The sequence below is a fragment of the Gallus gallus genome, chromosome 3 (assembly GCF_016699485.2).
Source record: "Gallus gallus isolate bGalGal1 chromosome 3, bGalGal1.mat.broiler.GRCg7b, whole genome shotgun sequence".
In the NCBI taxonomy this organism is placed as follows: domain Eukaryota; kingdom Metazoa; phylum Chordata; class Aves; order Galliformes; family Phasianidae; genus Gallus; species Gallus gallus.
The window spans coordinates 94,383,637-94,402,920 of record NC_052534.1 but is presented as its reverse complement, the minus strand read 5'-3'; positions in this window follow the sequence as shown (position 1 = coordinate 94,402,920).

Below are 19,284 nucleotides of genomic sequence, written 5' to 3'. Positions count from 1 at the left end.
TTATATGGCACCTCACAATAATCCTTCCAATGCATTTTTTACCACTCTTCATGCTTTCTAGAAACTCAGAAGACAAACAAGCTCATAAGTTATGTAGAAGAAAAAAGAGCATCCACCCAGGTGCTCCAACACACACTGTTCCTGTTCTGTGTGAAAGGAAGGCAGCAGCTCCATTCCTGTATGATTCACAGTCCCTCAGGGGTATTGTCACTGTTGTCAATCAAAACAGGATTTTCCCAAACACATTTACTAAGAAAATCTTGTCTTCTTGTAAGGGGACATTGTCAAGACTTGTTAAGAGCAAACAAGGCAGGACTGCTTCCGCTGACACATGACATCAGAAGGATGTACATTTGGCTGTTTCTCAGGCTCAGTCTCTCCAACGGGCAGTATACTAGAAGGTGCTGAAACAGAGCCTGGTACATGAGGACAGGCTTGAAGCAAACTGTTGAAATGTAAAGAGACAAAATGGGATGTCCATATGAAATTTTCCAAAATAATTACTATTTCATTAGTGAAGATGAAGACATTTCAAAAGATATACTAAAGAATTCTATGCAGATCTGTAATAATTCCTCCTAGCTAGAGTTCAGCTCTCTGGGCTTATTTCTGTAGCTCTGGAAGGGCGGAGTTGGTCCCAAATCAGCAGGATTGTTTTTATCTCAAGTTCTAGTCATAATCAGTGCTTAGTCGTAAAGACTAAATCCCTGGAGGCACGAGTTTCTAAGATAATCTTAGGCTTTACTGCAGTAAAAAGTAGGATTTTGGTTGTCATGGTCAGAAATTATCCTAAGAGTTTCTCCTGGGCTGTGTGCAAAGAAGGCAAATAAGAAGTGCAGAAAAACTTCTTTTAGTTTTAAGTAAAAAACAAAATGGTAACTCAGACTGTGAAAACAGAAGAACATCTAATAACCATGGGAAAGTAGAGAAATTGAGGTAATTTTTTAACTATTCTACCTGTAGCAAAACAAGAGAAATGAAATGACTTTGCTGTAATGCCTGAAGCAGGGAATAGCCAAGCAAGGTTTATGATAACTTCAGAGTGAGACTATAGACATATTTACAAAATCACCTTTCTGCCTCAGATTACAGTATGGTTATTTACACCGTCTGACCTCTTGGTCTGATTCTTATTACCTAAGCAGATATCTACATTTTTTCCCCTCTTGCTGAAGTAACAGTAGCCTTTCCTTGAAAAAAACAGGACAAATAACAATCGTAGATGTAATAGATATATAAATGCAGAACAGGATAAATTCAGTGCTATCAACCAAATCTAGAATCTAGAATGCATGTTCTACTACTGGCTTGCAAAAGAGATCACATAAAAAATATATTCTGTTCCTCACCTTCAGAGAAATAAATGTTATAAATATTTTCCATAATCTTCTTTTTTTATAAAAATGTCTTCAAACCAGAAGTACTTCCAATACTTTACTTAATTACATAGATCATTATGTCTTTGTGTACAAAGGTGGCAAACTACCTACTAAAATCTGCATTGATCTTATATCAGTAGATCACTAAGGCATTACGACATTATTATGGTTACAGAATTATTACAAAGTCTGCATTGCCTGCAAAATATCTTTTAATACTTGTATCTCATCATTGGGATTAGGAAATGGAAATTATGTTCATTGGTTATAGTAAACCTAATACCTTTCATAGAATCATAGAATTGTAGAATGGCCTGGGTTGAAAAGGACCACAGTGATCATCTAGTTTCAACCCCCCTGCCATGTGCAGGGTCGCCAATCACTGTAGTAAACTCAATACACAGACTTATAGTGTATGTTCACCTGAAGCTAGATGTCCTGATGTGTGAGGGTGCATAAGACATTATTATGGTTACAGAATTATTACAAAGTCTGCATTGCCTGCAAAATATCTTTTAATACTTGTATCTCATCATTGGGATTAGGAAATGGAAATTATGTTCATTGGTTATAGTAAACCTAATACCTTTCATAGAATCATAGAATTGTAGAATGGCCTGGGTTGAAAAGGACCACAGTGATCATCTAGTTTCAACCCCCCTGCCATGTGCAGGGTCGCCAATCACAAGGCTGCCCAGAGCCACATCCAGCCTGGTCTTGAATGCCTCCAGGGATGGGGCATCCACAACCTCCTTGGGCGACCTGTTCCAGTGCTTCACCACCCTCTGTGTGAAAAAAATTCCTCCTAATATCTAATCTAAACCTCCTCTGTCTCAGTTTAAGAGACCTTTCTACCACAGCTGTCTTATGAAGACCCCTGCTTACATTAAAAGCGACATGCTTTGATTTGAGTCTAGCTATCTTTTGATTTGAGTCTAGTTATCTGTATTACAAAAGATAATACTGCATCTAGAAAAGAATAGAGAACTACTGGGATGATTTTTTGCTTTACTTTGTTGTCTTTGTTCATTTTACCCATAAATTTGAAAATCAGAATAAAGAATAAATACATATTCAGAACTGAAAATAATGTGTTACCTAATGGATATTAAAGATTCCATAGCCTAACTTAGGACTGTCAGTGGGACAAAGAGTCTAGTTTGCAGGAGGCATCCTTGAGGGAAGCATTTCTAGAGAAATGCATCAAAACAGCAAGGATAGTTGAATTGTTCAAGAGAAAAAAGGCCAACATAATAATAGTCATCAGCACAAGGCAAGCACACTACTGGTTTCAGCTGAAGTGGCAATACTGAATTGGTCCTGAGAGAGGGAAGAAAGAAAAGAAATACATTAAAGGTAATAAATAAAGGAAAAGGAAAAGGAAAAGGAAAAGGAAAAGAGAAAAAGGAAAAGAGAAAAAGGAAAAGAGAAAAAGGAAAAGAGAAAAAGAAAAAAGAAAAAGAAAAAGAAAAAGAAAAAGAAAAAGAAAAAGAAAAAGAAAAAGAAAAAGAAAAAGAAAAAGAAAAAGAAAAAGAAAAAGAAAAAGAAAAAGAAAAAGAAAAAGAAAAAGAAAAAGAAAAAGAAAAAGAAAAAGAAAAAGAAAAAGAAAAAGAAAAGCTTTAATGGCATTTACGGCCCTAGTATTATGCAATGTGAATGCAGTCAGTATTTCATTTGGCCTTTGAGACAGACAGTGGTCTCTGGCCTTGCTTTGTGTATCAGCCTAGACAAACCAAAGGAACTTTCATTAATATCAGTACTGTGTACTAGAAGATACCAGAGCTCTCAGTACACATGCAGTGTTGAAGATACCACCAGACATTTCGCTCTCACAGTTGCAGTAAAACTGCATCAGTAACCAAATCAAAATCATCAGTACTTGATGGAAAAAAATGACAAAATATCAATTACATGGAAAAAGACATACTGAGGCCCACAGGCTCTTAGTAAGAATCTCACAGTGTTAATTTCATCATCACTTGAGGTTTTGGGTAACTCATGAAGACAAGGCTATCTTTCCTAGATAGCACAGTAGTAAACTCAATACACAGACTTATAGTGTATGTTCACCTGAAGCTAGATGTCCTGATGTGTGAGGGTGCATAAGACATCCATTCTCAGTAGACACTGGCACATAAAATAATAATGTGGCTTGCAAAAAAAAATCAGTCCCATTTGAATTCCGGGCTCCAATAACCAGGTAGCCTTTTGATGTTGTCCCCCCATGATACGCTCATAAGCTGAGGAATTGTGGGCTACATGAGTAGATGGTGAGCTAGACAGAAAACTTGTTGACTGGTAGAGCTCAGAGGGTTATGACTGGTGACACAGAGTCTATTTGGAGTCCTGCAGCTAGCGGTGTCCCCAGGGGTCCATACTGGGTCCAGTACGGTTTAACTTATTTATCAGTGACTTGAATGAAGAGACAAAGTGCCTCCTCAGCAAGTTTGCTGATGATAGAAAATGGAGAGGAGTGGCTGAAGAGGACATCTGAGCAGAAGGACTTACGGTGGATGACAGGTCAGCCACGGGCCAGTAGTGTGTACATGTGGCCAAGAAGGCCAATTGTATCCTGGGGTGCATTCCTATTCCTGTGGCATTTGTCATGTGACAGAGAGAAGTGTTCATCCTGCTTCAGGGAAAGTCTTATTCAGACACAGGAACACTGAGTGGCTAAGGAAAGAAAAAAAGAACAAACAAACAAACAAACAAACAAAAACAAAAAAACAAAAACAAAAACAAAAACAAAAACAAACAAAAAAAAACCTGGAGTGCCCAAAACCATGCTCCAGCTACTCTCACCACACTGTCTCCAGCTCCAACACACTGGGGTGTGATTTTTTAATTTTTTTTTAATACAAGCAGGTAAAGTTTGAGGAAATTATATAGAGACACGTAATGGAAAGTTTCTTGTTGCTTTAATCTATGACATACATAGAATCATAGAATCATAGAACCTTAGAATCACTAAGGTTGGAAAAAAACTTCAAGATCCAAGTTCAACTGTGCACCTATCACCAATATTTCCCCACTAAATCTTGTCCCTCACTACAACATCTGCATGTTTCTTGAACACCTCCAGGGACAGTGACTCAACCACCTCCCTGGGGAGCCTATTCCAGCACATGACCACTCCTTTGGAGAATAAATTTTTTCTAATATCCAACGTGAATATCCTTTGGTGTAACTTGAGTCCACTCCCTCTAGCCCTATCACTGGTTATGCAGGGGAAGAGGCTGACCTCCACCTCACCAGAACCTCCTTTCAGGCAGTTGTAGATAAAGATAAGGTCTCCCTTGATCCTCCTCCAGACTGAACAACCCCAGCTCTCTCAGCCTCACTCCATAAGACTTGTGCTCCAGACCCCTCACAGCTTCTCTAGACATCCTCTAGAGCCTCAATATCTTTCTTGTAGTGGAGGGGCCTAAAACACAGTACTTGAGATGCAGCCTCACCAGAGTTGAGTACAGAGGGATGATCACCTCCCTGCTCTTGCTGAGGACATTATTTCTGACACAAGCCAGGATGCTGTTGGCCTTCTTAGCTGCCTGGGCACTTCATTGGCTCATGTTTAGCCAAGTGTTGAACAACACCCCCACATCCATTTCTTCCACACAGTCTTCCAATCACTTTGCCCTAAGCCTGCAGCATTGCTTGTGGTTGCTGTGGCCAAAGATCTTCATCTTGTTAAACATCATCCCTTTGGCCTCAGTTCAGTGATCCAGCCTGTCCAGATCCCTCTGAATGGCCTTCCCACCCCCAGGTAGATCAACACTTCCTCCTAGTTTGGTGTCAACTGCAGATATATATATACATGTATGTGTATGTACATATACATATATATGTATATGTATATGTATGTGTGTGTGTATATATATATATATATCACAGAATCACAGGACAACAGCGTTGTCTGAGGTGGGCAGAGACCTCTGGGTCCATCAGGTGCAGCCCCTGCTCAAGCACGGATACCTATATCAGGGTGAGCAGCACCACCAGGTGACTTTGGGAGGTGACCCCACAGACTCTGGGCAAACTGTGCCACAGCTCACTCACCAACGCAGCACAGAAGTGCTCCTGGTGCTCAGAGGAAACCTCCTGTGTTTCAGTTTGTGCCCACAGCCTCTTGTCCGGTCACCTAAAGGGGAAGAAGTAGTCTGTGGAAGTAGTCCAAGCAGAAGGCAGCTAATTTATGGATTTGGCTCTATCTTCTGACAAGAGTGTATAGCACAAGACAATATTCTGGTAAAATTCTCCACTCAATCTGGGGAAAGACACAGATCTTTCAGATAAGATAGCACCAGCCTGTACCCCATCATGGTCTTACAATGAGATGGGAGCTCCCATGGTCACAGGCAAAGGCAGCTCAGCAATCCGTTTACCTGGGAGCTGGGAGCTGGTCCCTATCTGAGTACTCAGCATCAGTCCTAGCAACAGAGTGGCTATGTCACAGTGGGCAGAACTCCAGTGGTGAGCCATGTCATGCTGGGATTGGAGGGACAGGCTGTTTGCCTATCATCAGGGAGACAGGGGTTGGGTAGACTTTGTGATGAAGCTGAGAAGACAAGGGCATGGAGGCAAGGATTGTTCGTGGTGACAGAGGGTGGCTGCTCTGGTTTTGGTTCTCCTGTCTTTGATATTGATAGCCCTCAACCTGGACATGAGCAGGTCCACACACATCATACTCTAGTTCTCTTCCTCCTGGCTGTTCAACTGGAGAATGTTGTAAACTGTACAGTCACAGTGACCAAAATTTAAAGAAATATTGCCATGCCATTATGATTTTAGAAGATGCGGGATGGTCACCAAAGCTCCACACTATGCTCCTCCTCTGTTTGAAACTTCTCTGAATCTAGCCTCCTTACAAACATGAGGGAAATTGGAATTTACTTCATACAAATAAGACTACTCCAGAACACCACCAGCATTATTTGTATTAATAAACATATAAAAAGAGCCACTAGAATCTGCATGCTAATACTAAAATATCTTTCTGAGCTATTTCCTGCTGATTTTCTAGATGTCTCTTATCCCAGAGAGAGCAATGGAAGTGTATTAATAACCATTGTTCAGTCCTGAGGACATATTTACACATCCCAGGAGAGAATGTGTATGTTTATATATCTATATATAGAGATATATCTATAAATGTTAGATGTATATTAGATGTTGTAATTGTATAATTGTTAGATGTATATTAGAAGCATTAAGGCAAGATCACTAAATGGAAATAATGTCAGATTTTCAAAGCAGCTTATCTAGCAACTCTGAAATGATTGTCCCTGCAGCCTTAACTCTGTCCCCCGTTCATGTGGATTCTCTAGCTGAAAGCACACTCAGAATGAGAAAGACCCCATGGTCTGTGGCAGTGTAGATCACTTGTGCCTGTTTATTGAAAGAGAAGATTTCTTTTCCTTTTACTCTTTAATTTTTACCTTATTGATTTTTTGCTTTTTCTGTTTGATGAATATTGATTGTACTCATGCAGTGTTGCACTCAGAGCAGCTGCTTTATTTCTCCCTTTCTTGTTTATTCATGGTGGTAATTTACTTCGGGATATGAAAAATGCTGAGTATCACAGAATCACAGGACCATTGAAGTTGGAAGGGACCCCTGGAGACTACCAGGTCCCTGTGCAGGGAGGGTCAAACATAGCAGACTGTTAAGGGCCATGCTTGAGATGTATTTTGAGTATCTTCGACGATGAAGATGCTCTGGGCCATGTTTTCCATTATTTGACCACCATCAGAGTAAAACAAAACAAGACAAAGCAGCAAAGCAAAGCAAAGCAGAGAAAGCTTAAATTAAGTACAGAATTCCCTGTACTTCAGTTTTTGTCCACTGCTTCTTGTCCTGTCACTGGACAACTCTGAGAAGAGTCCGGCTCTGACTTTCTTATTTCTCACATCAGATATTTATATGTATTGATAAGACACCTCTGAACCTTTTCTTCTCCAGGATGAACAACCTCAGCTCTCTCAGCAACTCCTTGTATAGCCTAGATGCTCTAAGCACTTAATCATATCAGTGCTTGGCTAGCTCCAGTACAATGACACCAAATTTGCAACTCACCCTAAACTCACTCAAACTGATCCCAAATCCACCTGAACCAACCTCAAATTCAGTATCAGATTGTCAGATGTTGGGTTGGATGATGTAGGGTTGGGATGGATGTAGGGTTAGATGGATGTAGAGTTGAGTCGGATGTAGAGTTGGGTTGGATGTAAGGCTGGATGAGTGTAGGGTTTGGATGAGCATGACACTGCTATGGGGCACACTGCTGTGTGTCACAGACATGCTAAGGAGCACAGCCATGCTATGGCACATGGTACTGCTGTGGGGCACAGTACTGCTATAAGGCACAGCACTGTCGAAGGTACAAAGAGAACCAGCAATTCACCAAATAAAAATGTAAAAAAATATATAGGTTTCTTTAACAAACCCTTTTAACAGTGTCCAAGCACAGAGATGGCACTGAAGTTTCCAGGCTTTCAGGAAAATGTCAGCAATGTTCTCACTGAGCTCTTGTGTACCTGAGTGCAGGTGAGTGGTGCATAGATGGCCGTTACGTAGCGTATCATGCTTTATAAAGTTTATGCAGGCAAGCAGAGGAATGGTGAATTTACAGGAAAAAAAGAAAAAAAAGAAAAAAAAAAAGGTGTGGGGGGGTGGATCTACAGGGAAAACTCAAGGAAGATTCACTTCTTTAAGTGGATTAGCAAAACCTCATTAAGCTCCTCTGAGGATGTCCTTATTCGTGATTAATTGCCTTTATGCCTAAGCTAAAGGTGAGTTTTAACACTCTACATTTACACCTTTAGTTCATGCAGATTGGTTTCCTCAGTGTCCCGTTTAGGAAGACCCGGAGCTGTAGATTTCAGGCAGCTTGCAGCTGCACAAAGGAGGTGTTACAGGCATGGAATTTCATCTTCTCCGCCCAGGACCAAGAATATCCCTGGGTGGTTTCGGGAAGAGCTTATAACAGTAGGGAAAAAATATTACTAATAATAAAGAAAAATGCTTGCGGGGGGGGGGGGGATGGGGGGGGGGGGGGGGGGAGAAGGGAGGAGGGTTTGGGGAAGGCAAGTAACCCCCCCTTTTCCCAGTATCTCTCGCTCGTGTGGGTTTACAGGAGAGGAGCGCGGCTCGGGCGGCGGTAGGTGGCGCCCGGCCCCGGAGCATAGCGGCGGTCTCCCTCCGGCAGCGCCCGGCACCTGGCGGCTTCGGGGGACGCGATGCCGACAGCTGGGCGGGACAGACCGGGGAGCGCCCGATCCCCAGCAGTCCTTTTCCTTTTCTTGCTCTTTGACACGTCACAGACGCTGAGGAAAGCGCCCAAGCCAGCAGCAGAACAGTCTGGCAACGCGGAAAGGAGGAACGGTGGCTGAAAGCAGCCCGGCAGCCTCTGTCCTGGAAATAGAACATTTCCAGGGGGCTGAGTGAAAATGAGCATTGATCAGTATGTGTTATGGGATTAAACACTGTACGGATGTAGCCACTGGGCAGATGTAGCTGCACACCTTCAAGTGAAGGTGTGCAGCTGATACAAGATGTGGGCAGTCTGGGGAAGTGCTGCTGGCTGCTTCCAACATGATGATTAGAACTTCAGCAAGTAGCCTTCATCTGGACGGCTATACAGCAAAAAGAGGAACATCCATTTGTCAAGGGTGAACCACAGGCTTCTATTTCTCTCTTTTTTTTTTTTTTTTTTTTTTTAGCAGTTGTGTTAATTTAAGCAGTTATGTTTTTTTAAGCAGTTAAGTTAAGCAGTATGACAGCAGGGTCAAGCTGCTTCACTCGACCGCCCAGAGCAGGACTGCTTCTAACCAAATCCCAGAGTGGGGCATGTGAAAGCAATGTGCCATAGGGTGTTTGAAAGGGAAATGCTTCTCTGTGGTGTTTGCCTCATCTAGGACATTTTTCCATAGCAATTGTTTTGAGCAATAAAGAAAGCAGGCATTTTCTTGCCTGTCTCACTGAAGAAATCACAGACATTGTGTAGAAGGCACTCAGCAAACCCATCTCAGAACTGCATTCCTCCTCACTCTCAGCTCATTTCAAACCACAACAATCAGCATGTCCTTCCTCACCTCACCACTGCTAGCCATGAGACCACAAAGCAGATCTTCTTCAAACACTGTTACCCACAGTACATCCAGCTCCATTTGGGTCTTATTTCTACTACCCATTTGCTAGGTTATGCCTGATCTTTTTTTTTTTTTTTTTTTTTTGGGGGGGGGGGGGGGGGGGGGGGGGCTATGTTGGAGGATGAGTGTTTCCTTCTCATTCAGTGGCTGTGATGGCAGCTGATTTCCAGCCCATTCCATAACGCACAGAGTAGAAATCTGGGTTCCAATCCCAGAAGGACTTAACTGCACAGATTTTCCCATTGTCTCCATCTGTACTATCATACAGCAACAGTACACCAAAGCATCTACTGACTCCCATGGTTTTCAGCTCACATGTGCTAAGGCAGCTTCCTTGAGTCAGAGATACAAGTGTTTGATGTTTCTGAGGTTATTACAGTACCCATAGGCAGAAGCTGATAGCAGGTAGTTAAACAGATAATTGATGATGCTTTCATTAGATAAAGATAAATAAAAATAGAGAGAGAAGCTGTTATCAGTGTCAATCAACATCAGAGACTGAAATCTTGGGCAGTTCCAAAGAGAGGAATTTGTTTTCAATTTACTCCTTTAGCAGACTTTAGAGAGAAATCTGGACCCCTACTTAACCCCTGAGCAAAGAGTAACCTTCACCTGGGGAGCTCTGCATTCACACATTCACAGAGCTGCCCCCATAACCAAAGCCTTCTCCATCCTTCTGCTTCAAAGGGAGTGGGCAGCACACATGGCAGCTTCAGGGAAGGAGCCATAATTCCAGAACGGGTTCTTGCTTGTGGGTTTGTGTTTGTCATCTCATGGTGTTGTACAGGAGAAGAAACTGAATGAAGGATCTTTTTCTTTTTCTTTTCCTTTTTCTTTTTTCTTTTTTCTTTTTTCTTTTTCTTTTTCTTTTTCTTTTTCTTTTCTTTTTCTTTTCCTTTTCCTTTTTCTTTTTCTTTTTCTTTTTTCTTTTCCTTTTCCTTTTCCTTTCTCTTTCTCTTTTCCTTTTCCTTTTCCTTTTCCTTTTTCTTTTTCTTTCTTTTCCTTTTCCTTTTTCTTTTTCTTTTTTTTTTTTTTTTTCCCAGGGGTTTGGATCATGTTGTACCACATTTCATCACCTTCATTTAAAACTATACACAAAATAATAATAATTTAATATTTGCTATAATCTAGCTAATATTCAGAAGAATAAGACACACAGCCAAAGCTGGATTCAGGCACCAAGTAACTACCTAGAAGTAGTCAGCCTGTCAGAATCTCTCCCTCTTGGCCAGGCCCCAGAAGGGGAGTATCTTCAAAAAGATGAAAAGAGTGTTCAATGCTGACTTTCCTCCAGATTGGATACGCATTCCTCCTTATATGTATTTTTGTTATGAAACAAATGCATTTCAGTAAATTTAGCAAAGTGATTCCGTGTTTCCTCTACTGTATATTTTGTGTGATAATATGGCACTGATTTCCTATCTAATCTAAAACAGTTTAACATTACGGGTAACATCTAGTGGCTTTCTATTCCTCCAGCCTTTATTTTCTCCTCTGTGCATTTTGACACAGAGCAGGGAGGTGGCTGGAGTTATTTACTTTTGTTACCTTCATGTTCTAGGATGGGAAGACACAGGCTGTGACCTTCTTTCTGCTCCTCTCCATCACCACACTTTTCTTCTCAGTGTACCCAACTATGTGGTGGGAAGAAATGTTTGGATTTTAAGTCTGATATTTTACAGTCAGAGATTTGGTTCTTGAAGGCAAATAAAAGTCTTTTTCACTTGATACACGGGCTCCTTTTAAACATCCCTCCAGTATTTGGAAACTGGCATATACACGTGTTCTGATCTCTGGTTTTGCTGCAGTCCACTGTATTTCCCAGTGCTGTATCTCAAACCAGAGGGTGTATTCAGCTTATATACTTGCAAGAGTTTTTGTAGCCTTTATTTTATTTATTTATTTATTTATTTATTTATTTATTTATTTATTTTTTATTACATGGTTATTACAATTTTAAATAATTTTCACAGAATAGTGTCAGACATCAAGCTTGCACATATTACAAATATTAAGGCAAAGAAATAGGTGGAATATGGCTTGGACAAAAAGCACTAATTAAATTACTATGAAGTCTTTCTGTCTTTGCCTACAAAACAAGGTGCATGCTTTGTCTTAAATTCCTAATATGCATGCAGTTCCTAGCCTGGGAAGGGAAACCAAATCTCTGCTGTGGGTCAGCTTCCACCCAAGCACAGCCTCCATCAAGGCATTTGCTGCCGACATCCCCTCAGGATCACTTCCAGCATGTGCAGCCGGCGAGTTTCCTTGGAAACTGCCATGCAGCAAGCATGAGATTATGGCACATGGCTGCTGAGCCGTACAGCCTCACCCTGGGAAATAAAGGAATCCAAGAGTGGGGCCCAGGGCTGCAACCCACTGCCCACAGGCAGTAACTGCTGGTTTGACAAGGTGAAGCTTTTAGTGGCCAGTGGGTTACCTCCATGCTGGTACAACAGACAATGAAGTAAAGTAAATCCATTGTTTATAATCTGATGTTTGTTCCATGAGGGTCTGCTTCTCTGCTATATGGGGGACAAAACTGAAAAGCAAGCCTGAAAATCCTCACATCCCCAGAGAGTTTTGCAATAAGCCATCTATTGGGACTTAATGACATTTTCCTTACACTAAACGAATGTGGCTCAGCAATCAGAGAGATACTCTTAGAAATGTATTTTCTTTCTTCCATATTTCTGTGGTTATACAATGCTGAAGGTAAGGATATGAAGAGGGTTGCAATGGCCCAGACCAAGTACTTACCATGCTCATGAGCCTGATAAATAACCTGGAGAAGAACACGAGTCCAAAGGAAGCACAGGTCTGTGTTCTGTCACCCCTGGTGGATTTAATTCTATCCATTTCCGAATGGCCACAAAGTTGTGGTCCCCTCCTGTCCTGCAGCAAGCAGTTCCATGAATCACCTCCTACCGGATGAGAACGTTTTCCCTTTTGTTTATGACGTATCTGAGTCCTGCTGATTTCCTTTGATAACTCCCAGCTCTTGCATGGAGAAGACAGTGACCAGTTGTTCCCCATTCACCTTCCCCTTTGCACTAATGACTTTATGGCTCTGCTATCAGATCCTCTCCAGTCATCCCAGTGTGAGGCTGCGAAGCACCACACTCAGTGCTTTGCAGTGCGCTTTTACATGCAGTGTGTCTGCAGCAGTGTCATCTTAGAGCACGCATTTTCTTGTAGCTTTATTAGGCGAGACTGATTAGCTGTGTCCTGAAATACATAATGGAGCCTGTGGGCTTTGTAGTCTCCCTATGAATGTGACCCAAGATACACAGGTCACACGAAAGCTTAATGATTTGAGTATTTAGATGTTATATGGGAACTGCACTTTGCTGCTGCTGTCCCCTTGCAGCAATACTGATTACACTGCCTCAAATCCACTCGCATTGACTCTCACTGACTTCAAAGACTGGGATTTAGATCCCACCTCCCTGGCTGCTATCTTGCTGGGAATGGCTGTGCCCAGCACTGTGCAGAGCACCCACTGGAGCCATCTGGTGTCTCATAGAGCTGCAGGCGCTGCCGGGCAGGGACAGCTGCACAGACAAACGCCGACCTCTGCCACTGGGCCATCCATCGTCCCACATCTGGTGAGAGCTGGCATCTGGCTGATCTGCACTGAGGGTTTGGAAAAAATGAGACTGGAAGAAGAGGGAAATCCTTGAAATTTTGGCAAAGCTGCTAGTGAAGTCTCGAAAGCTGCAGGCAGGTATTGTATATGTTATTACTGTGCTACCTCAGTCTCACAGATGGCTACAATTAGATGTTTAACACATAATATTTATTTCAAGATACAGAAGTAGGTTTTAGAAGACTCCTTCTTTAAACTCCAGGCAGATTTGATATAAAGCAGGAAAAGGAAAAAAAAAAAAGACAAAAGAGCAAAAAATTAACTAATAAGCAACAAAAATAAACTTTCAAAACAAAGATATAAATGTTACCAACAAATGAAAAGCGTAAATCCAAACAAAACGTAAACCTGACAAACATGTAGGTACAAAGAAATTTAGTTGTTATAGGCCTAGGACCAAACATATCATTTTAAAGCTACAAACTACGGCATCTGAGGCAGTTTTAGCTCTAATTGAATGAATCACCATGAGCAGATACTAAGGTGCAGTGGATGCACTGATTTAGCAAAACACCAAACCTTTGGATTGTTGACTCCAGAGGAAGGAGAAAAAAAACTCTAAGAGGAAATTCTTATTTTTCTGCACTGAGGTCCCATCTGGGCTCCCTGTGACAAACACAGACAGAAAACAATGCTGCTGTCAGGCCTCCCTCCCTACCCCATTTCAGGCACCTCCTGCAGCAGTCAGTGAGGGGCTTTGAAATGGAGCAGGGCTGTTCAGTGTGCCTGCGGGGTCACATAGTGACTCGCTCCCTCTGCTTTCACTTAAAGCTCACATTTTCTCCATGAAGATAACATGTTCCTCTGATATTTCATTACCTGCTCTCCAGAAAGACCTCATTTTTCATAGCGTAGTTTTTAACCTTTGCTTAAGATGTCTTTTTTTTTTTTTTTTTTTTTTTTTAGCACAAACTCTTTTAACCTGATCTATCTCCTCACAGAACACACGCTTGGAAGGAAAAGGGTTGGTTGTTAAAATATCTTAAGATGTGAGAGTTTGCTGTGGATTTAGCTTGCTGGGCTACAAATGGGAGCTAAAGTGATCATTTGGTGTTCTTGCCTTTATTTCTTTTGATACCAAGCACTATAAACATATGGATATTCACATAGATCCTGTGCATACTTACACAGAGACTTTTGTACTGAAATAGAATGTGAGCCAACACTTCCGAGGCTTTCTTTTTGATTCAGAAATGCACATAATTCATGGAATACATGCAAATACCATATATATATATAAATGTGTAGACGTATATATGTATACATCTACACTTAAGTTGGCACTAAGTGAAGCTGAGAGCACAGGACAGAGCACACACTGCTGTTTGTCTCTCTGCGGACAACGAAGGCACATCAGATGCAATGCCAGAGAGCCCTTCCTGCTGTCACATAGGGAAGGGCAGGTTGGAGAGCAGCCCTGCTGCAGTGCCCCTGTAAGAGGCCTGCTGGCATGTGAGGAATGCAAGGATTAGTGATGTAACTCCAGCAAAGTCGGCAGTTAAGGAGGGCAGAACTCTTTGAATGTGTCACCGGGAGTCTGCCACTGCATTTTCCTATTTCACTTTCTCCAGCCTTCACTTTGTAACCCCCTGACTCATACTTGGAAAACTCTGTTCTGCGCCTGCCAGCCTGCCCTTCCTCTTTTTTTGCCCACCCTTCTGTGTTCAATCTCTCAACCTTTCTATTTATTTTCACTTTTAAGGAGAGGAGAGTGTGTTGTGTCATTTTAGCTGCAAGTCAGACTTTTCAGGCGGTGGGCCTGTCCCTGAGAAATCAGTTTCTTCAGAGCATCACTCCACTCAGGACCACCTTAAGCCCCTCCCAGCTGCTGAATCCATGCCAGAGAAAAGCACAATGGATGAAATTAGTGCAGCTCCTCAACACCGCTAAGGCCATAGTTTCACAGGAGGGTTCTGCTGGTGGAAAGCCAATTTCAGAAGTTTCATTCCCTTTCCTCTCATCTACTCATTCCTTTCTCTGCTTCCCCACCTTGGATGGGGAAAGCTTATCAGTGAGGCTCATTCATTCATTGGTATCTCTGCTGACAGCTAGGGTGATGCAGGTTTATAAACAAAGCCAGACAACGCTTGAGGAAGGGTGGGAGAGTGTCTGTTCTCTTAGATCATTTCACAGAACCAGTTTGAGTATGGTCACCCAGACAGTTGGATTGCCACATCTGAGTACCAGTATAGGAGGGAAAGGCTGCTCTTAAACAAGCTTTGCAACTTGAAAAAATGATAATGTGGAATCTCAGCTTGGTTTCTTGGGTGTGTGGAGTAATATACATTCAGGAATCATGTTACACCTGACTGAAAGGCAACCAAATCTGTTGCACAACTACTTCAGAAAACATGAGATAACATATTCTGATAGAACCTGTATGAAGATGTTGGAACTTGTGCAAGGGCCAGTTCCTTGCTTTCTGTTCTCAGGAACTTCAAGGAATGGCAGCATTCTCTGCCATTCTCATCTTCTCCATCTCCAAACTGGTGCCCAAAGCATATGAGACACTTGGGAGAGGAGCTCCAAGGACACCTGAGGGTGTGCAATGGCTTCCACAGAGACAAGAAGTAAATAAACCAGCTGTTATCACTGTGGAAAGGAGTAGGAAAAATGTGAAATCAAGAGTGGTGTGGAATTAGTACACAAGGATGGCTTGCTCACTAATCTGTTCCAGTCCAAAAATGATGGGGCACAAAACAAAATAAGAAAGATGTCTGCTGAATTAAAACAAAAGGAAACTGAAGTGTATAGCTGAGGTAGAGAACTTGCTGCCACAGAGTGCTATGGGTGCTCAAATCTCACATTTGAGGAGGGGCTGAACAGTGGGGACAAATTCATCACTAGAAACTTTCACCTTGGGGATGGCAAGAGACAGGAACCCAGACTGGGCTGGTTTGGAGCTGATCCACAGCAGCTGTTCTGGCACTCTGCCACATATAAAATAGCATGTCCTACATGTTGGTATGTTCTTAGACAGGCAAGGCAACAAAAGGACTCCATTTAATCTACAAAACAGTGGCCCATATCCCAAACTGGGGACAGCGAGGGGTGCTTTTCTGTCTCTAGAGGCATCATAGATAGTAACCAGTGAATTTGGTGGTCTGATTCTTGTCTTTCCACATAAAGCAAGGACTTCTAGAGCTTAACGATAACAATCCAGAGCTCAGTTCTGTGGCTGATTGGGAGCCAAGTGCATTTGGTGCCTATAAAGAAGATGCCATGTGGCAGTTAAAATGTCCAAGAAACTATTAGTAGTGCTGAGGCTGGTTCGTGCTTTATCTGAACAGCTATCAAGTCTCCAGTGCCTGGGCATTTGTATTTAAAAAATACAGGTCCCTTAGAACTTATTTTAAAAGATAATGTCTCACAAAGAACATTTTGTGACCTAAAAATCAATGTATTTAATACATGTACAGGGATACTAATTGTCTTAGTCTGTTGAGACTGGTAAAGTAATGAAGATATGGATATATTCAGGTGTTTGACTAAAGCTTCACTTCAAACTCCTATAAAAGGTAGTATTAGAAGAAAAGGCCTTTGTTCATCTATATTTTCCTTTTAATAATCTCATCATGTTTAGTGCTGCACTATTACATAGTTCTTATTTTGCATAAATACATGATGATTATAGCTGTATAACCTTGGCAACACAGTGTCCTCTTGAGGCTGTCTGAAATAGAAAAGAAATGCTGATTACACTACACAACTGCCCTTTGGGGAACAATATTTTATTATGTTTTATTTCCTTTCCATAAAATTCAAAGAAAATGAAGGTAATTTGAGTTCTACAAAACCAATGATAAAGTGGTGGAGGGAATTCCTAAATCACCCTCAGGCACAGCCATGCACACAAACGTAGGTAAAAATGGGTGAGAAGATCAAGTTGTACTCATGAACACCTTCAGCTTGACCTTCTGAACTGAGATGTTCAAGACCTGAAGCAGGAACTTGTATACATATGATAAATTGTATTAAAAATTTGAGGCCAAACCTCAGATACGGGAAACAACTGTCTTTTTTAGCTTACTGATGGGTGGAAAATGACACATGAGGGAAAAGCAGTACTAAAAATGGAGGGTCTGATTGTTTGTTAGATTGTATTGCCTGAGAATGTGGCCAGGGGAGTCTCTGAGGCTGGCTACTAGGTCTATTGTAAAAGCCATTAGAGATGGTCTGCGGTGTCAGTTATAAGCTCATCTTTCATTTAATAACACAAAATAAAGGTCTTTTTCATGGTGGAGATAGAATCTCAGTCAGCTTACCTAGCACTGAAAGAAAACAAACCAAAAGCCATTCATACACACAGGAAACTTGCTATTTTTTGACACCATACTGACTCTTATTCTATTATCTGGGGCAGGATGAATTGACACTTCTTATAACCGAGACAGTATTTGTTTTAGGGGAACACATTTTCTATTTGGTGCCTCATCAGAAACGGGATGAAATGCTTCACAGAGCTATGGTACTATATGCAAGTGGTGAGTTTTGCCTATATGAGGAGAAAAGGGCTAGGTTCCTTCCTATGAGGGCATGAAAAAGATGAACTTAAAAGGTTTGTTCAATGAATGAGTGAAATGATTTCTGAAGAATCCCACAAAGTAAGTAAACCTTTGCTGCTGGGAAAGGATATGGTTTCGTCTTCACCAATGAAGGGCTACTGCTTTTATTCTCTGGCCTGGAAAGTAAGAGTGCTTCATTAGCATGTGAGACCATTAATCTTGCATGTGGCATACAAACCCCCATGTGATTTAAACACCTGCCTGGAAGGTATTTCTCTAATTAAAACAGAGATGTTATTCTGGAATTAAAATAAATATCAGAACATATTTCTGCCTTTCAGCTTGCTTTCTTCATACTGTCTGTACTGAAGTAATCATGGGTGAAACTTACCAAATCCCAGGGGTACTAATGTTTCATTATGAAAGCACAAGATAGTAGGGAAAACACAGTACTCATCTGTGGGATACGTCTCTACAGGGTTATACTGCTGTTAAATCATGGGAACACCAGATACTAGTGGCAAAACACTTGCCTGCGGGTTATAATCCAGGTGTCTCTAAATAATAAACTTCTGTCTAATACCACGCTGACTTGTACAACAGCTCTTTCAGTGCTGTTTGAGACAACACTGAGAAGTTGTAGGAGGATTTCCCTCTGCAGACTAGCCTTGAGCACAATGAGTACCCAGACTGGGTGGAGTTGATTCATTTCATGGAAGCACAAGTCAGAGGCTGACCACTAGAAAGAAAAACAGGTGGAGAAGTCCTTGCAACTTCCGAAACTGTGGATGAGGAACTTACATTTGAGTGTACATTTACCAAATGGTTGTCGGCAATTTCCTTGCAGTGGCTGAGAACACTTAGGATCAGCAGGAGTCTGTACCACACTGCAGTACTCACTAGAGATAAAAATGTCAGTGCCCCCTGTTTCCAGAATGGCTTCCTACATGTGTAAGATTTTGTGAGAATCATGGTCCTTTATTACATGTTGTGAGGACTCCAGGAGCAGAGATGGGCCTCCAGTACAAGCAAAGACATCTAGTACCAGATCTGAAGGTTGGTGGCCTTGCCTGTAGTTGGGGGGTTGGAACTTGATGATCCATGGGGTCCCTTCCAACCCAACCATTCTGTGATTATATGATCTCTCTGTAAGCTCCTCTTGAACAGAGGACCTGGCAGACCTGAGGTGATGTTGAATCATGGAATTGAAGGTGTTTTGTACATATAAGCTTGGACCATCGTCTGCACACTCACCAAACATGACTCATTCATCTTCAGATGGGCACTGACACCACCTACTCAAGAAGGCAAAAGTACTAACAGTGACAGGGTGCTAATACTATTCTTTTTCCTGTATTCCACGTACAGTATGTTCAATTTCTCTTCCTTTCCAAGGGTCACAGTTACCTTGCCACAAGAGGATCCTCGTATGTAAAAGAAACAAGATTAAAAGTGCATTTCCAAAGGGCATGGGAGAAGAGAGTGCAAAAGGGATTCTATTTCATGTTTTTGTGCCTGTCTCACTACAGCAAGAGGTGAGAGGCTTGAGTTAGAGAAGAGAATAAATATACTTCTTACAGTTCCACATGCAAAATAGTAGTTGC